At 45.8% G+C, this 24,089-nt stretch overlaps 1 protein-coding gene across 21 annotated transcripts in view; it reads right to left on the reverse strand.

Annotated features, from left to right (window-relative positions):
* Heph (polypyrimidine tract-binding protein 1 heph) overlaps positions 1 to 24,089 on the reverse strand; it is a 478,446-nt gene that overhangs the window by 82,198 nt on the left and 372,159 nt on the right. The window lies entirely within an intron of this gene.

Consider the following 24,089-nt stretch of genomic DNA (forward strand, 5'->3'; position numbering starts at 1 on the left):
TCCGAGGTTAACAGTTACCCAAGAAAAACATCCTGTAAACAGGAGCCAAGTTCCTATGGCCGTAAAAAGTTGCGAGATCAAACGAAATACGGCCAAGTTCGTTAGCTTAGAAATACCTCTTGCAATACCGAAAAAAGCGTTTGTAAAAATTAGTTTAAAAGAACGCTATTCAATTTTTACAGAGTTGTATGGAGGGCTAAATTATTCAAACTTGGCCGCTACCTAATACCTTTTATGGCCATTGGTTTAAAAAGTAACAAGTTTGAATAATTTAGCCATCCATGTAGCTCTTTATAGATTAAATAACGTTCTTTTAAACTAATTTCCAGGTCAATGGGAAGTACCCAAAAGGTTTTGATGATCAGTAAGTCAGTGACAAATTTAGCGATTTTTGAGGTCCTATATCTCGGAACCTACTGATGTTGGAAGATTAATGTTTCGTCAACATTGAGACATGATAGCATTTAACAAGTGTACGAAATTACATCTCTCCATCTGCCTCCAGTGCCGAGTTATAAGCCTACGAAAAAAAAAAGCTTAAGCTGTTTCGTGTAAAAGGAGGTAGTGCGAGAACTTGGCTGGTGCACTGCCGTGCACCTAGATAAAAATAGAGGAACGATGATCTAGAATAATCTAGACAGAGTGGGGGATTATAATTTCGCGAAGTCGAAAAGGGGAATTCGATTCCACTCGATCACCTAGCGACATCTGTCTCACCCCCACCCCACAACTCTTTCTCGATGTAGCTCTTTTCTCCTCGATCCATTCCAATCGACGGCGGTCGGAGAGGCAACGTTGCATCTGCATCGTGCCTCTGATCCACTTCCTCCCCCTCTCCCGACCGCCATGCTCCCCGCCATATTTCTTTTTTCAGTTCGAATCAATATTGCTTTAAGGGTAGAACGTCGCGCGCGGTGACTGGCGCTAGGGCAATTTCTCGCGTCTCATATTTACAGATTCAATAGCTTATTATTTGGCCACCACCCTCTCCCACTCCTCTCGCCCTTTGAAGAAACAAGAAATAGAAACGGAACGAAGGTTGGGGGGGTTGGAGCTGGGACAAAAGATTCCAAAATATTGGGGGTGGCTGCTCGTGTTTACAAAGAACGACAGAGTCTGAAGGGGTTGAACACTTAAGGCGGTCGAAAAGGAATTTAATAAAGAACATTTGCTTCTCCGCGGAGTTTCGACAAAAGATCAACTCCGCGAAACTGCACCGCTCAGTGTCGGAATTGTTTTATGATTATTAAACCGCGGATCTTTATGCGTCTAAAATGTTCAGGCATATTTTTTGCTTTATAGATATTCTTCCGTTTTCCAAATGTGAACTTGCTTTAATTATGTTCCGAAGTTGTTGGGAGAAGACTGAGAATCCACTGTTCCTAACCAGTCGCAGACAGACGCCAGCCTAAACGCGCGATTTCCATTAAACGAATCGCGGAATCCGATCAAAGAAGTCTCGCGAACCCCTTGGAACTTGGAGAACAACTGGAAATAACGACATCGAACTATTAAACGTCTCGGAACTCCTGCGACTACGTAAACGGGCGGTGGGCGGGGTCGTGGGTAGACGATCATGCTCCGGTTTCGGCTGCGATAGCGTCCGCCATTTTTTAAAAAAATATACTGGATCGTTTATTTCTTTGTTGGAAGAATTCGTGCGTGTGAACAGCATTGTTTCTGATTCTACATATTTTAATGTGATCAGCATAGTAAATTAATTGCTCCGAATCTTCTAAATTAACTGTTTATTAGTTGTTTATTTCAAATTAACCAGTCAGGGGTCACGGTGATCGCGTTAATCTCCGGAAAAGTGAGCGCAACGGTTCGGCGTAAAAACCGGTGTAACGAAATGACCGTTTCAGCGAATTTGGTCGGTTCGTGAAAACGGTGGACACTCGGAAGAAAAATCATTCTGCGGGTCGCGTAAAAACGCGGATCAGAAGGGGCTTCATTAGTTCGGGATCGAAATTTCGTCGGGGGGCGGGAACGGCCGCCGAAAAACGTGCAGTTTGTTTGCGGAAATCGAGTTTGACGGGACGAACGATCATTCATTCGCATTTCCATGGGGGGTGATCATTCTGCAGGGACCGGGTTGCGCCACCTTGCGCGCACAACGCCAACGCGGACACGCGCGTGTACACAGGGTCTCTCGCACATCAGGACGGACAAGCGCATACATACGTTGACGGAAATCCGTGCAGGATGGAAAATTCGAGCGTAGGCGTGGGGGGGAAATCGCGAAAACGCATACAGAAGCGGGAATAATGTCGCGGCCGGACCGACCGTCCTGAATTTAACGGCGTTAACTCCGTTTCCAGCGCTAATGACGCATAGAACCGCGCAATTGGGTTTTCGTCCGAATGGAGGGAAATTCTCTGCGTGGATTTCTGCCGAGGATACGATGTCCTTATGTCAACTCCACGCGTGCCGCGCTACGGGACGGCACGAAGGGGGGGGGGGGCGTACGCGAATCGACGAATGACCGTGCTATTGTTTGCCGATTAAACTCATACTGTGATAGCCGTGGAAATGATCTATTCACGTCCGGAATCGCTAGTGAAACGAGGCGAAATGAGACGCGTCCTACCCCTTCCACTACGGAATTTAGAGAAATCTGTGGGATGGTCTCCAACCCTTTCGGAATAAATCTGATGATTAGGGATGGGAACAAATTTAATATATACTCACGAATCCCCGAGTCGATTTCAATAACCAAGTAAAAGCAATAATGTTCCAATGGTTATATATGAAAAGTATTCATTTTATACGAACTGATATCGAACCTCGGGATGAGTACTTTCAACTTTCAAGGATCAAGTTCAATATTGTATACTCACGAATCCGAGTCGATTTCAATAACCAAGTAAAAGCAATAATGTTCCAATGATTATATTTGAAAAGTTTTCATTTTATACAAACTGATATTGAACCTCGGGATGAGTACTTTCAAGTTTCGAAAAGATACTTATAATTACAATAATTCGATGTTGAAAGGAATCGAATCTTTCACAAGTATTATAGTACTCGAATATTGGAAATCAGAACTGCACAGTAGGTTTTAAATACTTTCTTGATTAAATTCGTAACTATTTAAGAATAATTAAATTTTGCGATAGATTATGAAATTATAGTTACACATGTCGAACTAAATTATGCATTAGAGGACAACATAATTGATGTGAAAGGTAAAAAAAATAATGATCAGAAAAATCAGGGAAGTTCCGGTACGATATTCATGAAAGTTTCGAATCTGTTCGACCAAGATTCGAATATACTTGCAACTATCATTTCTGTTTACCAAAGAACTTGTAAAAGTCCTCTATGTCGATCGTAGATACTACAGATAAACAATTTAATGATTTCGTGAAAATGGTCCACATTTGGATCGAAACGTCGAGAACAATTTAAATTGCAAAATTGCTTGGTGAGTAACATTTGATCGAACCTGTTGCGCCGAAATCATTAAAATGTTTATCTACTTGTAAAAGGTTCGAAACTGTCTGGCATAGGTTCGAGTACTATTTCTGTTTTTCGAAGTCCAGTTTTTCAATCCAAGTTCGAAAATGTTTGCGAGGTACTTGATCCCATCCCTAATTAAACTTTATGGAATCTTTATGCATTTATGGCTGCTGAAAGTTTTCAAAAAAGGGTGGTGCTATCATTGGAAATAAGATTGTGCAAAAATTACATAAACATGCGCAGTCTCATCTCAAAAAGCAATCGTCCTATTTATTTAAAACTTTGCAAGATACCTGCATTAGATAGCCCTCGTTCGCCTCGGTAAGAATCGCATCGACGCCGCCATTAATATTGCTCCCCCCCAGGCAAGAAAGTATCGAAGACAATGACGTGCATCTTGAGAATGTACAATCACCGAAAGAATGGGTGGCATGACGATAATCGTAGAGGCGTGGATATCCCTCGCGGTAACCAACCCCATTACAAGGGTGTGGGCCGCGTTTATGGTCTCGTAAATCACCACAAGGGGGTAGCATTGGGGCGATTATTATTTTGTGGATACGGTTACGTGTATAGGTACAAGGTGTTCCGAGGAATAATTTATAGGCGTTCTCAGTCTCATATTTCCCCGGCGCGGCACGTAAGACAAAAATCATTGCTCTGAGGAAACTATGACGTCAGAAATTACGGAGCCACTTGTGCCAGCAATCCCATTCCCAAAATTCAAACACCTGGCGACATGAGACAATCCTCGATAAAAGAAAATTCAAGGAAATGTGCCCATAATTAAATACATAATTCTTGATTCGAGATATTTAAAGGAGAAATGAAACACAACTGATAAACTCATTCTTTCTAAATTTCCACTTAGACCACTTTCGTAATCACGGGCACAAATGTGAAATGGAGGTACGACAGGTCTCTCCTTACAAACGTAAATTTAACAGAGAATTTTTAACGAACCGAAATCCAGAGGAGTATGAAAAGGGGGAGTGGACCCAAGATCGTTGTTTAAAAGTGGCGGTATCGCGGGGCAAGTGTCTCTAAAAAATGATTAAGTTCGCGTTATCGATGGCGCGCGGTTGTGTGTCAGTAAACATCGTGTGTGCCCGCCCACGGGGGGTGGATGACGCGCGGAGGCAGCGGCCGTGGGGGTTGTTTACGGCGTGGCACGGGAATTCGATCCAATAACGTCTTTATGGCCGTCGTAAGGTGAATGCGGTAGCTCCGCCGCTGCCAGGATGAGAAGATTGCGGTGGGGCAAGGGCAAAAGTGTAGAAGGGGACTACGTGTGGTAATCCGGGATCACGATTCGGGTGGGAATACCGTCTGGACGCGACGGGACCTTAAGATCGAGGAAACGGCTTTTTACACGCGACCACACGCCGATCACCCCCCCCCCCACACACACACGTATCTACACTTCCCTTCGTGCGAGAGGGGTGAGTCGATTCGAACCCCGCAACCCTCCACTCCAGGGGAACAGTTGTCCCTCCGGTGGAACGGTTCGCGGATGATTAAGCAGCGCATTCGTCCACTAATATGGATCTCAATCATCCCCAACGAAAATGTGCCGAAATCGATCAAAGTCCCCGTGAGGGTACAATACAAAAAAATGGTTTGAAAACGACGCGAAGCCCTTTAAGATTTACTAGAAAATTTGTCCAGGTATTAAGCAGTATGAAAAAGGTGCTAATTTCTGCAACTGATTGGAGTGTTGTAGACTACGAAAATTCTGATTAAATAAATATCGAGTGTTTCCAACCCTCAGCTATATAAATAAAAATCAAATGCTGTTCGTTGGAAAGCGCATCACTTGAGAACGGCTGGACCGATTTGGCTAATTCTTTTTTTTAAATGTTCGTATTAGTCCGAACTAGGTTATAGGATAAGAAATATTTGAAAAGTATCACGGAAAAATGGAAAATTCGGGAAAAACTAAAAGTGCTTTTAGAATCATATTTCAGTAGAACAAAAAAACGAACGTCGTAGCATTTAATAAATATTCCAATAGAAATTTACATTATCGACGTCTGTTTGCATTATCAACATTATAAACATTCGCCAGTTAGTTAATTTCTAACCCTCTCGCGAGCTGCAACAACCCTACTCGCGAAGCTCGCGAGCAACAACTCCCCTCTAGTTGCAAATAAATGTTTTCAGTCCGGGCAGTGTTTGGATGAAATTTTCAATAATAAAAATAGCTTCAAATGAAAGTTGTCGTTGCCGGCAGTAAACGTTTGATCTTCGTAGCAGCGAAAACCGTACAATGGGAAGATAAGCAAATATAAGACACGTGTATGCAAACGCGTGGCCAACGTATATACAAATGCAATGGAAGTTTCGTAGGACAGCTCGTCCCAAAGGATCAAGGAGGGAAAGCCGCTCCTGTCCTCGAGGACGTAGAAGAGGATCTCTCTTTTCCTCCTCTTACCTGGAACGTCCCTACTTCAGGACTGGCGTGTCTCTGTGTTTTCCTCCTTGTTCGCAGCTCCTTTCTGGACGCTCGATCAAAATTTATTCACGCGCGGTGAAATTCTCCGCGGACTTCCAACCGTGGCGCAGGGAAACTGTTTCGAAAGCAGCAATATTTCTTTGGTACACTTGCCGGAAGTTCGTCCGCGGAACATTTTTATTTTTCTCCCCACCTCTCCCCGTGTAGCTACTACCCTTCGAAGAGAGATGCGCTCTAAAATACGATCCGCCGGCGCGGCGTTGATTTTTAATTAATCCTAGCGCACGGCGATACTCAGTTTGTTTCTGAAATTATTTTCCGAGTCTCGAGGAAGATCGTGCACTTTGACGTCCCGGATTACATTAAACGAGACTCGTCGGAGAGACTCTCCGACTCGATGTACTGTAACTATTTACGTGTCTGGGAAATTCATCGAAAATCGAGACCCGACCGGATCCTCAATTTATTTTTCAATCTAAATACCAATTAAGATTACCGTGGCAACATTCGCAGCTCGGAAGTCAAGCTGGCGCGACTGGTTCTACACTTTTAATCGAAACTTCGCTAATTCGAGATATTTTTGTACACAATTTTAATACGTTCATTCCGAAGGTGTAAGCAATGGAATAGTAAATTAAAAAAAAATATCGAGTCTCGATCTTTACGGTGGTAAATCGCCGAAAATGTCGAACGTTCTCGAGGAAACGAACGTCGTCGCAAACAGTCTGGATAAACAGCATCGCGGAATCGCGTCGGTTTGTGAGACGTGGGTGGTGGTAATAATCCGGCGGCCCTGCATTTTCACGATTGATGGAAAACGTAAGCGTCCGGTGGCGTCTCGGAGCAAGGCCGGTGAATTAATGCCGGGGGTAAGGAGGAGTTATTTCTGATTTAAATAAACTCTCAAGATCTCGTCTTCCAGTCGACGATCCGAACGAGGACCGGGGGTTGTTTGCTCGAGGATGACGGGGTGACGAGAGGGGAGGGGGTAGTGGGTGGACTGGGGAGCATGAATGTAATTTATCCGAGCTATAAGGGATGCGAAACGGGTTTCCTGGAACTACGTTTGAACTCGTCCACCCTGTCCCCCTTCAATTTTCTCTCTCTCTCTCTCCCTCACCCTCCCTTCCACCATCTTCTTTTCTCTCTCTCTCTCTCTCTCACTTTCTCTGACTCTATTTCCCTCGCTCCCTCTCACTCGTTTTTTGTCTGCAAGTCCGTTTAAACGAGAAACGCTACCAAAGAGGGGGTGGATGGGGGTTGGAGAGGCGACGGGGTTGTTAACGTAGAAGCTCCGGTGAATCAAAGAAATATTATATCATTAATACAGACCCCAGGGTGCAATGGGGCCGAGGAGTGTCTGCGTGGAGTTTCTCAACCCCCGTGGCACCACCGACTCACCCCTCTTCTTCACCACTACAACCACAGCCAGCCAAGGAGAGAGAGAGAGCTCTGGCAGAACCTTAGGAAAATATATCTTGATAATTTGACGCGGCTTATGTACCGGGCGGTAACCATTGTTTACGACTTATAGGTTCGTTCATTCATGGTTTATGAGGCTAAGTGAAGAATGCAGAGGTGCGTGCACCACCCCTACGACATCGCCGGTCGAACACGCCCATTGTCGTCTGTCTTCGCGCAGCTTTCGATTTGCTTGGAAATGCCGAGGGTGGTAGTTTCGTGGAAAAATATTTCAGGTAAGAGTGAAATGGAAAAATTGAGCCTCTGTCGAACATTTTCACACTTGCACACACGTATTCACACTCTCGCGCAGGATCAAACGCTATTCTCGTCCGGTTTTGTGGATATATTTTGATTTATTTGGAAAATTTGCGTAGCTGCATTCACGAAAAAATATTTTGAACAGCGAGGGATTTAAAATAGAAAAATATAATCGATTGAGACATCGAGGTATGAGTTAACCCCCAGACCATAGATCGTCCTCTATCTCCCTCTCTCCCTTTGTCGCGATCCGGCGTGGTTTTCATTTCCCATGTCCCATCACGGATCAAATTTTACCTAAAAATTAATAAACACCCCAAAGGCTAAGAGGATTACCTCAGTTCCAGTTAAAGCTCGTGTTTCCACGAGTCTAAAATACCGTGTGCACACGGCTGTTCCCATGCGTACAAAACTCGATCCCCGCATTATGGTTCCCGGCGAACGAAGCTGCTTATAACAAAGCGTTTCAGAGGATCGTTGATGTTTATTTCACAAAATGTTTCCGCAAATGCGGACCAGCGCATTCGAAAAATTCCGACGGGTAGAATCGTCTGTGTTGTTCCAGCTATCCTCTCACCGTGCACGGAATAATGTTTAAATCAGGGGTTTGTAAAAAAAATTATTCCGCACCCCCTTTCAACGAAGAAACAAATCATTTATGTAGCTCGCGTATCTTGTAAATAACGCGGATAATTTTCATTGTGCAGAAAAATCGACAGCCTGCATTAACGTAAACTACATTTGTTCTAATGACGTGTAATAACTCGATAAATAAAGCGCAGCAAACAGTGCATTTGCTTATCGAAAGGGGTTGAAAACTTTTCCAATGATCGTGGCCGGTGCGACGAAGCGAAAAACTTAATGGTACGCGGCCAGTTTATTGTTTACCCGTGGCCCAGGATTCAGGACCTCGAAGAATACGGTGCAGGAAAAGGGTGGGGGAAAGAAAGAGCCTGTTCCGAGAGATGCCACTCGGGGAATTAAATTATGTGTTCCCCACGCCCTCTCCCTCGTTTCCGGCCACACTCTGACTCGCTCCTTCCCTTTCTCACTAGCCTGGTTCCTCGGGGGTTGCGGAAAACACACTCGCTTCCGTTCCACGCGACTCGACTTGGTCTCGAAACTCGATAATGGGTGCTAATTAATTAATCGAACCAATGGAGCCACCCATGTGTCCCTCGGGAACCCGGGATATCAGAGCTTAACCCCCGGAACTTGCTTCCGGCGCCGCGGAAAATCATTTTAACAGGCTAAATATCCGCGCATAATTTATACCGATGAACCCGTATAAGATTACGCCATGATAATCGCGAATTCATTCGTTAACTCGATCGAATGATGGACCTTTTCTGTTTCTGATTGTATTGTAAAAGATAATTTTTGAATTTTCCTTTTTTGAAACCGTCGGTATCGTATTCGTGGCGTTTCTCCGATTAAAATGAGCCCAAACACGACCCTGTTTGCATGAATATTTTCTGTTTATATTCAGGATGCAGTAGGACCTCGAATATCCGAACCGTGATTTACTCGAATAAGTATGCTGCCAACTGTGCCGTGTTTGGACTCGTTTCAATCAGAAAAATGTCACGATTACGTTAATACAAAAGTCTAACGATGACAATATTGTTGAACCTCGTAGAAAACGACGAGTTTTCGGTACTTTGATAAGAAAACAATGGTCGACGATGAATTGTTAGGGTGTCTGCTGGAAGCCGGGGCGAAAAGCAGTCTAAAGGGAAGTGTCGCCGTCGAGAGGGGACAGAACCGTGATCCGGGGAGTAGTGCATGATCGGCTTTTCGACTTCCCATGACTCTTTTTTCCCCCTTTTCTTTTTTTTTTTTGACGGATGATGGAGTGCGGCCGGAGGCACGCGAAGTGGAGGCGGGAATAAAAAGAGAAAGAACGAGGAAATTGGAGGGAAAGGCGGTAAGGTCAGCCCGGGAGAGTTTTCACCAAGGGCTTTTCTGTGGCTTCGATTCCCATTGGCCAACTGTGAGACAGCATTTTCCCTTTTCCCCGGGAGGGGGGGAGGCTCTTTCGCGTCGTGTCTTATTCGTTGCGTTTTTCACTTTCTCTCTCTCTTTCGCCCGGTCCGGTTTCGCCGGGGCGCCGATCTATCCGCGGAACTTTCAACGAAACTTTTTCATCCCGACTTTTGCTTCCTTTTCACCTCTCCTCGACCGGGCTTCTTTGCCCGTGCTACTTAGATTGGAATCCTCTGTCAAATCCCTGTCCGCGCGTCCATTCTCGATGTCCCCTGCCAACGAATACATTAGGTGCAACGAATTCAACACTGTAATCACTTGCTGGAGCACTCCTCGAAAGAATTAACGGATCACCTCTGCGAACCCGAAAAATTGCTACCAGTTTACACGATCATAACTCCGGCCAGAATTGCTGTATCGATATCGTTAAACAATGGTTTGAAAGCGTGAAACCTCTAGTTTCGCATGCTCTGTTTCAAATGGTTGCTATGTTGGTTTTTTACAAAGTTATAGCGAGATAAAGACAGCATTGACGGTTAACAAAAGTTTTGTGCAACTTTGTAACCTCACCCCGGGAGAAACAAATTTTTTTGATAAATCGCGTTGATATCATTTGGAAGGGCTATCTTTCCTGTGTAAAAGGTGTGGTTGTTGAATATTGTGCGATTTTTTTTCATTCGAGTTATTCAACATTGAAGTAAATATTGGCTTTTTAACTTTAACCGGCTCCTGAAAGCGAAAAAATTATCTTACCTATGGCAGCTGTGACGACCCCCAGTCTCTATATTGTGCGTTGCGTGACTTATGAATGTGTGCGTGTATGTACGAGCGACAACAAACGACAAGGTTGTCACCAAACATCGCGAAGGAGTCGTCGCCGACAATTCGAAAACCGACATCAATCGATTATAGAGAGTTGTATAGAGTAGAAGAGAGAGTACCGAGCAGTAAAATTGTGTGTCAACGTCCCTTGCTGTTAATCGTAATAAATTGTCCCTTGATTATCCGAGTTAATTTGTCTCATCCTTAGTCAACGCAAATCCATCCGCGTTGACGACCGGATCCTACAATAAGAACATTTCAAGCCAAGTTTCAATGGCCAACCTGCACCAGATGAGAAGATTTCGATTTGAATAGCAGAAACTTTTGTATAGAATTGCATTGAAAATTGTGCGAGTTATGGTTAAATTAATTTCCGGAAGTTAGCTCTCCCCGAAGTAATACTATATGCACAGGTAGACCGATGCTATGTAGTCTATTGATGAATAGACCTATTGATAAGCTTAGGGCAGCCCTGTCAGGAGTAGATTGAGCCCTCAGTCAACTAGGCTGCTCAGGGAGACTCTCACAGTAGCCTAGCAAATCCTAAATGTGTCAGATTGCAATTTGGCAGTGACCCTGACAACCCATTGTACCAAGATTGAGCAGATGATTCTACGTTAAAATATGATTGATAGTTATGCTGACTTTGCGCAGCAAAACAAATCTTGGAAGACGACTCTGAACGTTTGTCCACCGAGTTTGCCGGAGTTTGACGTGGTCCAGAAACAGGCTAGCCGCAATACGAGCGACATCGTGTCAGCGGATCAATCCCGGTTCGGGCTAACTTTTCAATTTTCTGTCGTCCAACTCGATGTGCATGCGGTACATGCTCACACGTTGCATTAGAAGAGATGCGCGCGCCACACACACACAGGCACAAACATACACCGTGTGTTTATGCATGTGAAAGTGTTGCTCAATTTCCTCAGCGACGAGCCGGGTCCGACTACCTGTAGACGGATCGATTTATCACGGTCTATAATTGAACGGAAGCAATTTATTAATCGGCCTTGCGCCCCGAGATCGATTATACGCCGCCGAACACAGACGGCGATTCTTTTATTCCGGCATCGTAGAGCCCCCGGGCTGGTTCGGGAACCCGAAAATAGGTCCCGGCCTAATTTCGATTCGACAGAGAGAAACGTTCCTTTTGGCCCGCTTTTGTTACGCCCCTGCTTCCACGGAATCGCCGAGATTTATGATACACCGGGTCTGTGTTGCTCCCGGGCCGAGGGACCACACGTTTTCCAGGTTAAGGGACCAAACCACCGGGAATCCAGGCATCCGCCGTTTGATATTTCCTCGAATCCGGAATCCCCGGTTTATGTCTACTTCTACCTCGATTCCGCCGGGTTGCGGTGCAACCTCGAAGAGCGATGGAAATTTAATAAATGCACGATCGCGGATGAATTTCTCAATCGTCGTTAAACGTTCGAGGGACCTGTCTCGGTCGACGAGGTTATTCGGTTGACCGGACGAGAATTCGACGTCGTGGCAGGCAACCGAGTTAAGCGACAGGATCAATGCCGAGGTTAGACCGACCTGGTCTTAAGCGAGTTACTTTAATCCAATCTCAAACGGGATGAGATCCGATTAACCCGTGTTAGCTAGGCTATTTCCAGCGATCCCAACGCACCAACCTGTACACCAAGCTCGTTCCAATCTTCCGCGGTTCTGTTCCGTTCGACGCACTGCTGTTTCATCCCTTAGCCAGTCTGCCTTATCATCCCTCCGCTCGTTATCGAGCACGTTTCGTCCTCGGAACTTCGGGAATCCTCACAGATTACAAGGCGATCTTCACGAATTTTTTTAAAGAAAAGTAGCGAGCGTAATAATTAAAAAATTGGTACATTTGTTAAGTAGTATTTGGAGAATGTACACAAATATTTTCATCCCTTAGCCGGTCTACCTTATCATCCCTCCGCTCGTTATCGAGCACGTTTCGTCCTCGGAACTTCGGGAATCCCCACAGATTACAAGGCGATCTTCACGAATTTTTTCAAAGAAAAGTAGCGAGCGTCATAATTAAAAAATTGGTACATTTGTTAAGCAGTATTTGGAGAATGTACACAAATATTTTCATCCCTTAGCCGGTCTACCTTATCATCCCTCCGCTCGTTATCGAGCACGTTTCGTCCTCGGAACTTCGGGAATCCCCACAGATTACAAGGCGATCTTCACGAATTTTTTCAAAGAAAAGTAGCGAGCGTAATAATTAAAAAATTGGTACATTTGTTAAGTAGTATTTGGAGAATGTACACAAATATTTTGAGCGATCCGAGTCAGCAGGATCCTAATAAGATTGCACTCCCTTAAGAGAGAATCAGTGGGCCTCTTTTTTAATCGAGGGCGCTACTTGAAAGTGTATATGAATTTTTTACAGAAAGATCCCGAGTGACAGCCCCTTTTACAATATAATGTCGATAGAGGCTCAACGCGTCAGAGAATGTAACAGAGTTTTTACAAACCGTCAAACCCAGCCCACCCCTTCATCGAAACCTAACGCGTTTGAATTGTTGATGATTGATCCCGTGCATTAGGGCTGCTCGGGGGTGAAAATTGCCGGGCAATCGATTCATTCCCGTTGTTTGCCGGCCGGAATAGATTCCCGGGATATTTTTATCCGCGGGGCGAAATGTCGCGGCATGTCACGTGTCGCGTTTATCGAAAAGCCCCGCTGTCTCAATGAAACGGAATGCGAAATGAACGGCGGACAAACGCACGCGTTTGTTTGCCGCGGCATTTTTTTCCCCGGGAAATTACAAATATCGTCCGGGATATTAATATGCGGGGAATGGCGATTTGCATTTTTCATAGAATTATAATTTCCAAATATTTCGGACGGAGAATACGACAGGGGGAAGGAAGAACGGAAGAAATAATGAAAACGACGAGCACACAACCGGCCGCGATCCGGAATAGAAAAACATTCGCTGCTAAACGCACGGTCTGCCGGGGAAACTGTGACAGCTCCACTGGTGCAGAACATTTTTTTCCCCGGCGCACAATGAACAAATCCATTGTAGCACGCGCAAAAATACGGTAAATTGGATTCGGCGACGTTTCGCCGGCAAACGAGCTCTGCGACCAGGATTCGAAGCATCGCAATTATTCAGCAAACGTTGTTGCGCCCAGACATCAGAATTTTCTTCCCTGATTGCGAAATTTCGACCAGGCCACGCCGGTTTCGAGCACTGCCCTGCAGGGACGAATTGCGAATATTTTTTGCCATTCGTTTCATTAAAAATTTGCCTCTAGTTGGCCAATAACGAGCCTCTCCAATTTTTTCTTTAAAATGCGAGTCTTCAACTAAATTGCATAAATCATGGGCTATGTAGTGAACATGCACGAACATTTTAACACATTACCGACCGGCGATTATTGCATCATTTTGAAAAATCTATGGTACATGGCTAAACGCTTTTTTAATGGAACCTCCAATAGCAACAGCAATTTTCATTGTGAACTAACAAGTCACCCTCAATAACGTCATCTAATAGTTTCATTTAAGATTGCAATGTAAAAGAAAATTTCTATGCTTTCTTTTGGCACAGCACGATTATTGAAAGTGTTAAGCAAAGTTTCAACCGCGTACATCGACCAGGACGCATTATTAAAAATTTGCCTCTAGTTGGCCAATAGCACGCCTCTCCAATTTTTTCTTTAAAATGCGACGCTTCAACTAAATTGCATAAATCATGGGCTATGTAGTGAACATGCAGGAACATTTTAAGCAAAGTTTCAACCGCGTACATCGACCAGGACGGTAGTTACAGCGAAAATATCGATTTTCGAACTTCCGTCGATTACTCCCACGTTGTCGACTGGAAATTTTTGAAAAAATTCTGGAACATGCCTGCTACATAGATGCATATCACAGAATTTTCCCAGATTTTTTAGGGGTAGAAAACAAACGTCCGTGGGTAGAAAACATTCGACTTCGTTCGCGTGCACTCTGAACTTGAACGATAATTAGAGAGTCCGCGTATTCAGAGAGTCCCGCAAGGCGTATCCGGTCCAGGCCGCGCGTGCAATGTATCGAATTTAATGGCGGATCGAGCAGGTAAGCGAACGTAGTTGCAGCCAGCAGGGGCCCGAACTCATTATTTTCTCTTCATCAGTTGCCCGTCAGGCGATACGCGACCGCGTGTGTCGGCCGCCGCTAATGAATCGAAATTTTCAATATTATCGCGCCGGAGCCAGCTTATATATTTAGCCTTTTCATTACGGGCGAGAGAGGCCGGGGGTGGCCGTCGAATTTATTCGAGCGCGCGCGCGATTACCTGTCAGCCATAGGTCACGATCACCACAATTAAAGGGAACCGTCGCATTAACGGGGACAAGTTTTCGCGGTTAATCGAGCCAGCGTCGCCGAAAAGTATTTCAATACTTTCGACCAACGATACGTGCCTGTTCCCACTTGACCGCTGCGAGTGACACTGCGGATCGGCCTTTTCGATGCGCCGGCTCTGTTCTACTTGAGCATTCGAACTGTGCGTGACACGCTGAATCGCGGTTTTCCATGAAAAAGCTGCCGGATTTTTTTTTTTTTTTTTTGTAACGCGTCACTTTTAAAGAAAAAATTGGAACAGTAAGCTAGCGCGTTGATACGTGTGGTGAGAGCGAGATAGAAACATAATGAGCGAGAGGCGAAATGTATAAAGTGAATGTGGTTAAATGAGACAAGCGTTTTGCTTGGAAAAATTGTCGTTAATTGAACATCGTTTCAGCTAGCTCATAGTCAGGAAAGCAGAAGTTAATTTTATGAAAAAGATGCAGAAAAGCGAAAGACCAATTTGGGTACGAGCGGAGGATTGAAAGAATTTACTATCGCGGTCCCGAGGGAGTCGGTTTCGAGTACTTCCGGTTCTGAGAAATTTCAGTGGGTCGCCTCGGCGGAGGTGATAATCATAAATTTCGCGGGGACCGTTTCATTTCGCTGTCTAGGTCGAAATCATCGCGGGTTCGAGATTATTTCGCGTATCTTGCGTCGACGGGGAGAGAGAGAGAGACAGAGAGAGAGAGGACGGGTGTACAAACGAAACGTGGAAAAGAAGAAAAAAAAAATAGAGGAACGTTCAATTTCGGGCGAGGATCGGGAGAGCGTACCGCGGCGGACCAGGAATCGGTAAAATTTTTCATTTCTCCGGGGGATCTCGTACAATCGTGGTCCGACAGCGACTGAAAACGGTATTAAACGTACCGACGCGTGGTTCAAGAGCTCTGAAGAGGTTTCCATTGCGTCGGCAACGTGAATCTTGCCTGTTCGTCGGTAGATTTCGCGAGCGGCTTGAAAGTTCAGCGGTTTCACCGTTCGCTAATGACAACATTCGAGACCTCCGGGGGGGCCTTTCTTCAATTCGAAAATAGGAGAAGATTCGGTCTCGATCTCATTATTATTAGAATCGGCCGTGAAGCACGGCGTTTCCCGACGAGAATAGCAGCGACAGAAAAGGAAAATGTAATAAATTCACAGTAACCGGCTGTAAAACGTCTGTAAACTGAAAGAAACGGGGAACGGTGCCGTAGAAATGCCACAGTCACGGTAACTCAATTTCATTTGTGCTTCAACGCAATTAGAAGAAAACGTGGGCGCAACGACAACAGCTTACGGTTACGCGCCGTAAACCACCGCTTCCGGTAATGTAAAAAGGAAAAGGTGCACAAAGAGAAATTCCCTCGATTATCTCGCGCTCTTGATCGCAAGAACGAAGCCCATGAAATGAACGGAGAAGTTGCCAGCACGTGTCGGACCGCTCGTAAAACTTAAGGGATGCTGCACACGCAGGCGAACTGAATTACCGGTCTACTTGCCTGCAATGGCTTAACGCCGTAACAATGTAACTGACTGGGTCAGAGTTGGGTCTCAAATAATACAAGTAGCTGGGCCCGGATTATCTTCTAATTCGCGTGCAACAAAACTAGTTGCATTATTGAGATGACCGTGGAAAGAGTTGCCAAGTTGAGTCTGCGAATCCAGGTCTTCCACATTAGAGTGTATAGAACCGTGAAGCTGTGAACTCCGGCTTTAAAGGCTAGAAACATTGAAAAATTGGAGCAGAGATTTTGGGAAATATTTTCGGCAGACGCAGATTCTCGCAGGCCAGCCGGCGTTTCTAAACGTAAATAAGAAGGGAAACGAGGGAGGTAAAAAGCGAGGAAAGACACGGCGACCCCGGAATACAGAGAAACGAATAGATCCGTTCCAGCCGTGGGATTCCGACGCTCGTTAAGCCCCAGCCATCGTTCCTTCCGGCCTCTTGCCCCGGACCCCTATTTTCGCCGTGCCACTTCAGATTTTCACCTAACCCTTTAACATTTCGAGTGCACACGTATCACGGACGAAGACGATTCGCGTGAATTCAGTCATCTAGACAGTGAAGCTGGCTGGTGCTGGTGCTAGCCGGCGCCCGAAATACCGAACACAGTTCTTTTGGAAGTCACGGAACCGAGACGAGACTCAGCCTCGGAAAAATTGAAGAAACCGAACCGAGAGACAAAGGGTTTCGCGCGGCGAATTACGTCGGCTAGCTGCATATGCGCGCGCGAAGCTTTCGACCGAGGCAGATCGCGAGAGGAAGAAATAAATGGATACGGAAATTCAAGAGGTCGGGAATCAAAATTTTTTAATCCCGTCGACGTCGCGAAGGCGACGAACAGATTAAAATCCAGGACGATCTGTTAATCCCGGAAAAATTCCGGGAAATTTAATTCCGCGAAAAGATGTAATTGCAGCGAGTGTATTAAAAAAATGAAGGAGAAATTCGGAGGGTATTTCTCTCTCGGCCTCGCTCCATCTTAATTGCGTAAAAGAGTAAACGTGTAGGGGACGATACGCGTAGTCCCCGCTCGGCAAATATTTGCTTAGAAGAACAAAGAGACTCGTTGCGGCTGAAGAATTCGAAAAACTAGGTCGTGAATCAACGGCATAGCGAGTCCATATTTAGGTAAACGAGCTTGTTACATGCGATGCACCCGGCAAATCGATAAATAAACCCTCCGCACGCACCCACCCAACCCCTCCACGCATTTTTTGCGCTCGCGCGATTTGCATAATGGAAATTTAATCTTAATTTAATGCGGCAAGCCCGGCAACGTCGATCAGCCAATGAATATCTTTCCGATCCTTCCCTCCACCGATATTTCAGGCAAATCGCGTGACCCCTCGCCCCGGCGAATCGACGAAAGATCAGCCGAAAAATCACTTTTTCGTTGTTTCATGGAACTTATTCTCTTTCTTAACACGTTTAACACGCTGAGAACAATATAATAGTATTGCAGAATTCATAACTGCGTAAAATTCGCTGTCCACTGATCACAAAACAATGATCACGAAACATTGAAAAAAAAATGATCGGAATCGATGCTCGAACGGATTTCGACCGCGAGAATAATGAATCGCGCGGCAGCAAAACGCAACGATTGCGGACGAATTCAGCCGTTCAAAGTCGCGCTTGCCAATTCGACCAAACCAGCACACCCCCCTCAGCCCATCAGGCTCGGCCGCAAACCGGCAGAGCATCGGAGCAATCGTTTAAGCGGCGTGGCTAACTTTAATTGAATTTAAATTGAATTTAAAATGTTAATATAGAAAAGAAGCTCGGTTACCGCGGCCGCGTTTTATCATATTCATGGCGTTCCTTTTTTCCCCGAGGCCGGCTCCACTCAAAAAAATTCCTCGACTGCTACGTTTCCATATTTACCCGTTCCTCTCTCCCCTCCGCCGCCCCGCACTTCACCCGCCCCCCTCTCGGCTCTCTACATTCTCCTTTTGTCCTATTTTATATTTTACTTCTTCTTTTGTGAGTGGGCGCATCCTGGCGGTGATTCCTTTGAGCGTAGCCGGACGAGTAAGTTAATTAGCTGGAAATTAAAATCGCACACTAAACACTCGTCAGCCGTGACCGACTTCCCTTCATTAACAACCACGTGGCCCCGCGAATTATAAAGCGGCGACGGCGTTGCGCGTTTCTCCGCGGGCCGCGCTTAATCTTCGCTGTCAAAAGAATCTCTGTTTTCTCCGTCGAGACTCGGTTCAATTGAAAGCGGACTGGTTGGATTGACAAATTAATTTTATGTCGTATGCAAATTGTTCTTATTCACGGGTCAGTCGTGCTAATAGCATTTAAAATTTTTTTAATTGTTTCTAGCCGATTTTTCAAGTTCCACACCTGACTTGCCTCGGTACTTGTTCACCTGGCTGCCTCGATATTTGTTCACCTGGCTGCTTCGATACTTGCTCGCTGCTGCCCCCACCTCAAAACTTAGAAAACTGCGTCAAAAACTGTTTTCCGAGTTATAATCTACACATGAAAGAATAATTTTTTATTGGGACGGATGAGGCTTAAGCCACCTGCCTCGCTACTTGTTCACCGGCACCCCGAAAGACTGGAGCGGGCGTTCCGAGGGATTTTCGCGTAACAGTGATCTTTTCGTGGAGCTAAACTTAGACGGCCGGCAAGAATGCACCAAGGGAAAAGCACGCAGCCGTTTAATCGCGCTAGGGGGGAAGGCCCGACGAGAACGGCGCGATTACTTCGTGTCAGATTGTCCGCGTTAAACTTGGCAGCGCGAGTTAATATTAAACCATGTAAATAGAGCAGGAGATTCGTCGGCGATACAACGCACGGAACCGTCGGCAGGTTCCCGCGGCAGGAGCGTTCAACATCGTCGCACGGTGATTACAGAAGTTCACCGTATAATTAAGTATGCTTGAACTTCAACGGAACTCTCTTTCTCTCTCTCTCTACCTCTCTCTCTCTCTTCGATCGATCGGAAATAAAACTGCGCACAGGTAGAATCCGCGAACTATGCGAGTGGTTGTTCGGCGAAAATTTTTCGGGAACGTTCCCCGATATGCAATATCCTATCGCTTTACTGTTGCACCGAACAGATTCGCTTTTACTGACACGAAAGGGGCAACAGGATCGACGATCCTTTCAGAGCCACTCGCTCGTTAATTGAACGAAATGTTTCGTGCAAGTCAAAAAACAGTCCATTTTTATCCGCATAGAACGCGGTGCACGCTGGGCGGTCGGCAGCCGCTCCTGAAAGCGGTGGGAGTGGCAAGAATTCCGAAACGGTTGTTCAAACAACACAATCCCGTTTCACTGTGTACAGTATTTCAAATACAGACTTCAGAAAAATTTTTAAAAAATTATGCTCTCGCGGAACAAAGAATGCTCATCCTTGATTGAAATAAAAATATTTAATATAGTACAGGAGAGACATAACAACGTCTTTCGTGTCTGTGAGGGGGAACGGAGGGGCTGGAGGAGATGTCTGGTCACACGCGACCCAACAAATCCAATAACAATGAACCGAAAGAGCCGCGAACCTCCTCTGTGGAGTATCAAAAGAGGCAGCAGCTTCACGGACGAATTTCAGGTCGAATCGCCTGCAGCAAGAGGCTACGATCTCCCGTGGCACGGCGTGGAACGACTCGAGTGCGAACGGTATCGAAAATCCGGGAGGCCTGGCTTGGGTTTGCAGGATCAAACAAAGAGCCTGTCCGCCCGTTCCGGTAACCAACTTAACCGGAAACTTCGAATCAAAGCAAACACAGCGAAAGTGCCCGCAGGGGTCAACTCGGCGGTTCATCGTGAAACTCGATTTACTACCACCACCCAGGTCCCATCATCCTCTCCCCCCTCTCTCTCTCTCTCCCTCTCCCACCTGCTGATGTACTTTGGTGATGCGCGTACTGGAGGCACCGCAGCAGCACGCTCTATTGTCGTGTTGCAACAATGCGCACTGTCTGTTTGCGTGTAATTGGGAAGCTTGGCCGTGGGCGAGCACACACGCGCACGCGTTCCACGATAATAACGCGAGCTTACCACCCCCGAAACCCTTAGGCTGATCGAGTTACTTCAATTGTCTTCGAGGAGATGCTGTTACCGGAAGAGTGACTCTCGGTTTCCTTGAATCCGGCATGACTCCACAACTAACCCCTAATGGGTCCAAGTAACCCGTCTCTGGCACGATCAAACGTAAATAATTCCAGTCAGCCATAAATCCGTCTACTCGAAATACGCTTCGACCTGGTCTGACCAGCGACGGTGCAATCTACTAATGGGGACTTGTCTCGCAGACTGTTTGCTTCCATGGTGAAGGCTAGGTTTAATGATGTGAGCGGTTAGGGATCCAAGCTGGGTGAAGGGTCCAAGCTGAAGATTGTATTCGTGTTGATTATGAAGCCAGGCCAACTGACGAGGGTAGTTAGGTCCAAATGGATGTTAGGCTTGAATTAGAACTGGGGATCCAAGCTAGGTGATGGGTCCAAGATGAATCTTTTAGAAGAGACTTGGACGTTCTTTCTAATCATGCTAGAAATATGAAACTGTGATTCAGAATGAGGTGAAGAGTCCAAGATAAAGATTGTATTCGTGTTGATTGTGAAGCCAGGCCAACTGACGAGGATAGTTAGGTCCAAATGGATGTTAGGCTTGAATTAGAACTGGGGATCCAAGCTAGGTGATGGGTCCAAGATGAACCTTTTAGGAGAAACCTGGACGTTCTTTTCTACTCATGCTAGAAATATGAAACTGTGATTCAGAATGAGGTGAAGGGTCCAAGCTGAAGATTGTATTCGTGTTGATTATGAAGCCATGCCAGCTGACGAGGGTAGTTAGGTCCAAATGGATGTTAGGCTTGAATCAGAACTGGGGATCCAAGCTAGGTGATGGGTCCAAGATGAATCTTTTAGAAGAGACTTGGACGTTCTTTCCTGACCACGCTAGAAATATGAAACTGTGATTCAGATTGAGGTGAAGAGTCCAAGATAAAGATTGTATTCGTGTTGATTGTGAAGCCAGGCCAACTGACGAGGATAGTTAGGTCCAAATGGATGTTAGGCTTGAATTAGAACTGGGGATACAAGCTACATGATGGGTCCGAGATGAACCTTTTAGGAGAAACCTGGACGTTCTTTTCTACTCATGCTAGAAATATGAAACTGTGATTCAGAATGAGGTGAAGGGTCCAAGCTGAAGATTGTATTCGTGTTGATTATGAAGCCATCCCAACTGACGAGGGTAGTTAGGTCCAAATGGACGTTAGGCTTGAATCAGAACTGGGGATCCAAGCTAGGTGATGGGTCCAAGATGAATCTTTTAGAAGAGACTTGGACGTTCTTTCTAATCATGCTAGAAATATGAAACTGTGATTCAGATTGAGGTGAAGAGTCCAAGATAAAGATTGTATTCGTGTTGATTGTGAAGCCAGGCCAACTGACGAGGGTAGTTAGGTCCAAATGGACGTTAGGCTTGAATCAGAACTGGGGATCCAAGCTACATGATGGGTCCAAGATGAACCTTTTAGGAGAAACCTGGACGTTCTTTTCTACTCATGCTAGAAATATGAAACTGTGATTCAGAATGAGGTGAAGGGTCCAAGCTGAAGATTGTATTCGTGTTGATTATGAAGCCATGCCAGCTGACGAGGGTAGTTAGGTCCAAATGGATGTTAGGCTTGAATCAGAACTGGGGATCCAAGCTAGGTGATGGGTCCAAGATGAATCTTTTAGAAGAGACTTGGACGTTCTTTTCTACTCATGCTAGAAATAAGAAACTGTGATTCAGAATGGGGCGCACGCAGGACAGAACCTTGTTAAACCCCGGGCTGTGTTACCCTCGGTTTAATTGGGGATATTTAATGCCGGCTAACGGAAACGCGAGCATACACAGGTTGGAACATGTGTATAGAGGCGTGAGTACAACAGGTACGATAATGCGAACTTGGTTTGTTTATACCGGTGGGGATTAAAATAATGCATCGACGCACAGACCCCACCGCATTGAACCAGATGAAGAGATTTAGTTGCCGGGCAAATTACACGCGCATTAGCCGAGGAAATGCACTGTGCGCCGAGAACGTTTAGGCGAACCTAGCCGCCCCACGACCGGTCTCCTATTAATCATGCTACACAAAAGAAAAGGGGGGGGGGGATAGAGTAGTCGCGACTCGATAGATTCTCTCCGGAGTTTCGCAGGCATCGAATAACAATTCTCTCATTGCTAATTTGTCGTCAACTTCTCGTTCACTTGAACGAATCGCGTCGTCTCGTGAAAGCAATTTCGTATCGCGTTCAGCCGCCGTGTAACCGTGTTCGAATCGTCGACGTTACATTATTACAGCCCTGTTCCCTGTCGCTACATAATTACAACGACGAACGGTAAAAACTCGCGCCGACCGATTGTTAATATCGGAGATTGAAATATTCACCGACTGAATCCGTAATCAACGATAAATACGTGTGTAACGACGGTTAATATTAATTTATGCCGGGTTGCTTGTAACGGTCGCACATGTACGCGCGCCGCACATAAGTGATAAATTATTCCGGAGAGAATGCATCATCTCGTGCCATCTGCTAGACGGAAATAATGTTTCAGTTACGAGAGAGGCACAACTGCCCCGGTCTTCTAATAATTAATTAAACAAGGTCCAACTTCGGATCGACATCTGGCGGTCCGATGACTGCAATCATGGACAGGTAGTTGCGAGGAAGTGGTTCACCGCCATTTGACGGCAGCTAGCCGAAGTAGTCACGAAAGTAGTTGGCGAAGATTAAAGCCCATATAAAACGTTTATGTACGACAGTTTGTGGAAATTCTTTTGCAACGAAAAAATTAGTATGCTTTCCTTCGCTATGAGAGACATTCTGGTAGAAATTTCAAGAACAGATCAATTTTGTGGTTCACCGAGGAAAAATTCACGAACATCAGCTTGTTGTTAGAATCTGATAGTTTCAACAGACCCGTCGTGTGATTAAACATATCTCGAGAATGGCGGACTTATTTTTTCAGTGACAATGCCAGCACCTCGCGACCGGTTTGCTGCACGGTTCGAGTGGTTCGGCAGCGCAGCCGAACCGAAAGAGATAACGCCTACCAATCAAAGGACACAGAACGCGGCTTGATCACCGTGAAAGAGTACTCAACAAACCGCGACCAGGGGTAAATCGCGTCCTATCCGGAATAATAACGCTACGATGCATGGAACGCCACCGACGAGGGGTGAATAAAGCTGGCAGCGAATAAGGGACGCGTGGGAGAGTGGTGGAAGAGGGGCGGAGGGAGGCGACCCGATGGAAAACGGGGGAGGAGGAGGGAGGAGAGCCTTTGTGCAGGCCGCCTCTGTGCGGCACGCCGAACGCACAGTTAATAATGGATAATAATACCTAAATGGCCGATCATCGACTCGGATCCCGTGAATCGATGATTCGATTGTTTCTGTTGTTGCGCGCCTGGCCATCCGCGTCCGGGTCGCGAAGAGGGCCGCTCGTGCGGCACAAACTCGAATTCCAGCGCCGGATCAAACGTGTTTTTGCGAAACGAGTGTACCGAGAGTACGTAAATATTGTTTGAGCAAGGATTCCGCCGTTAATTTCGGCCAACGAGCTGCTGGTCGACCTGGGGACGCGTCGTGTTTGCCGCAAACACCGTCAAACCTCGAACTGGGCGTTTCCGCACTCTTTCCGCGAATCATTCCAATATTTTACAACCTTTTTAACGGTGGGCAATCGACACTTTGTTTAAGTTCCTGTGCTCTAAAGAATTAGATTTCTCAAAAGTTCTGAATTTATATAATTCGTTTACACTTAGCAAGTATGTCAAAGTTTTATTGGTATTACCCGCGCGGT

Source organism: Lasioglossum baleicum, chromosome 20 (genome assembly GCF_051020765.1).
Source record: "Lasioglossum baleicum chromosome 20, iyLasBale1, whole genome shotgun sequence".
NCBI classification, from domain to species: domain Eukaryota; kingdom Metazoa; phylum Arthropoda; class Insecta; order Hymenoptera; family Halictidae; genus Lasioglossum; species Lasioglossum baleicum.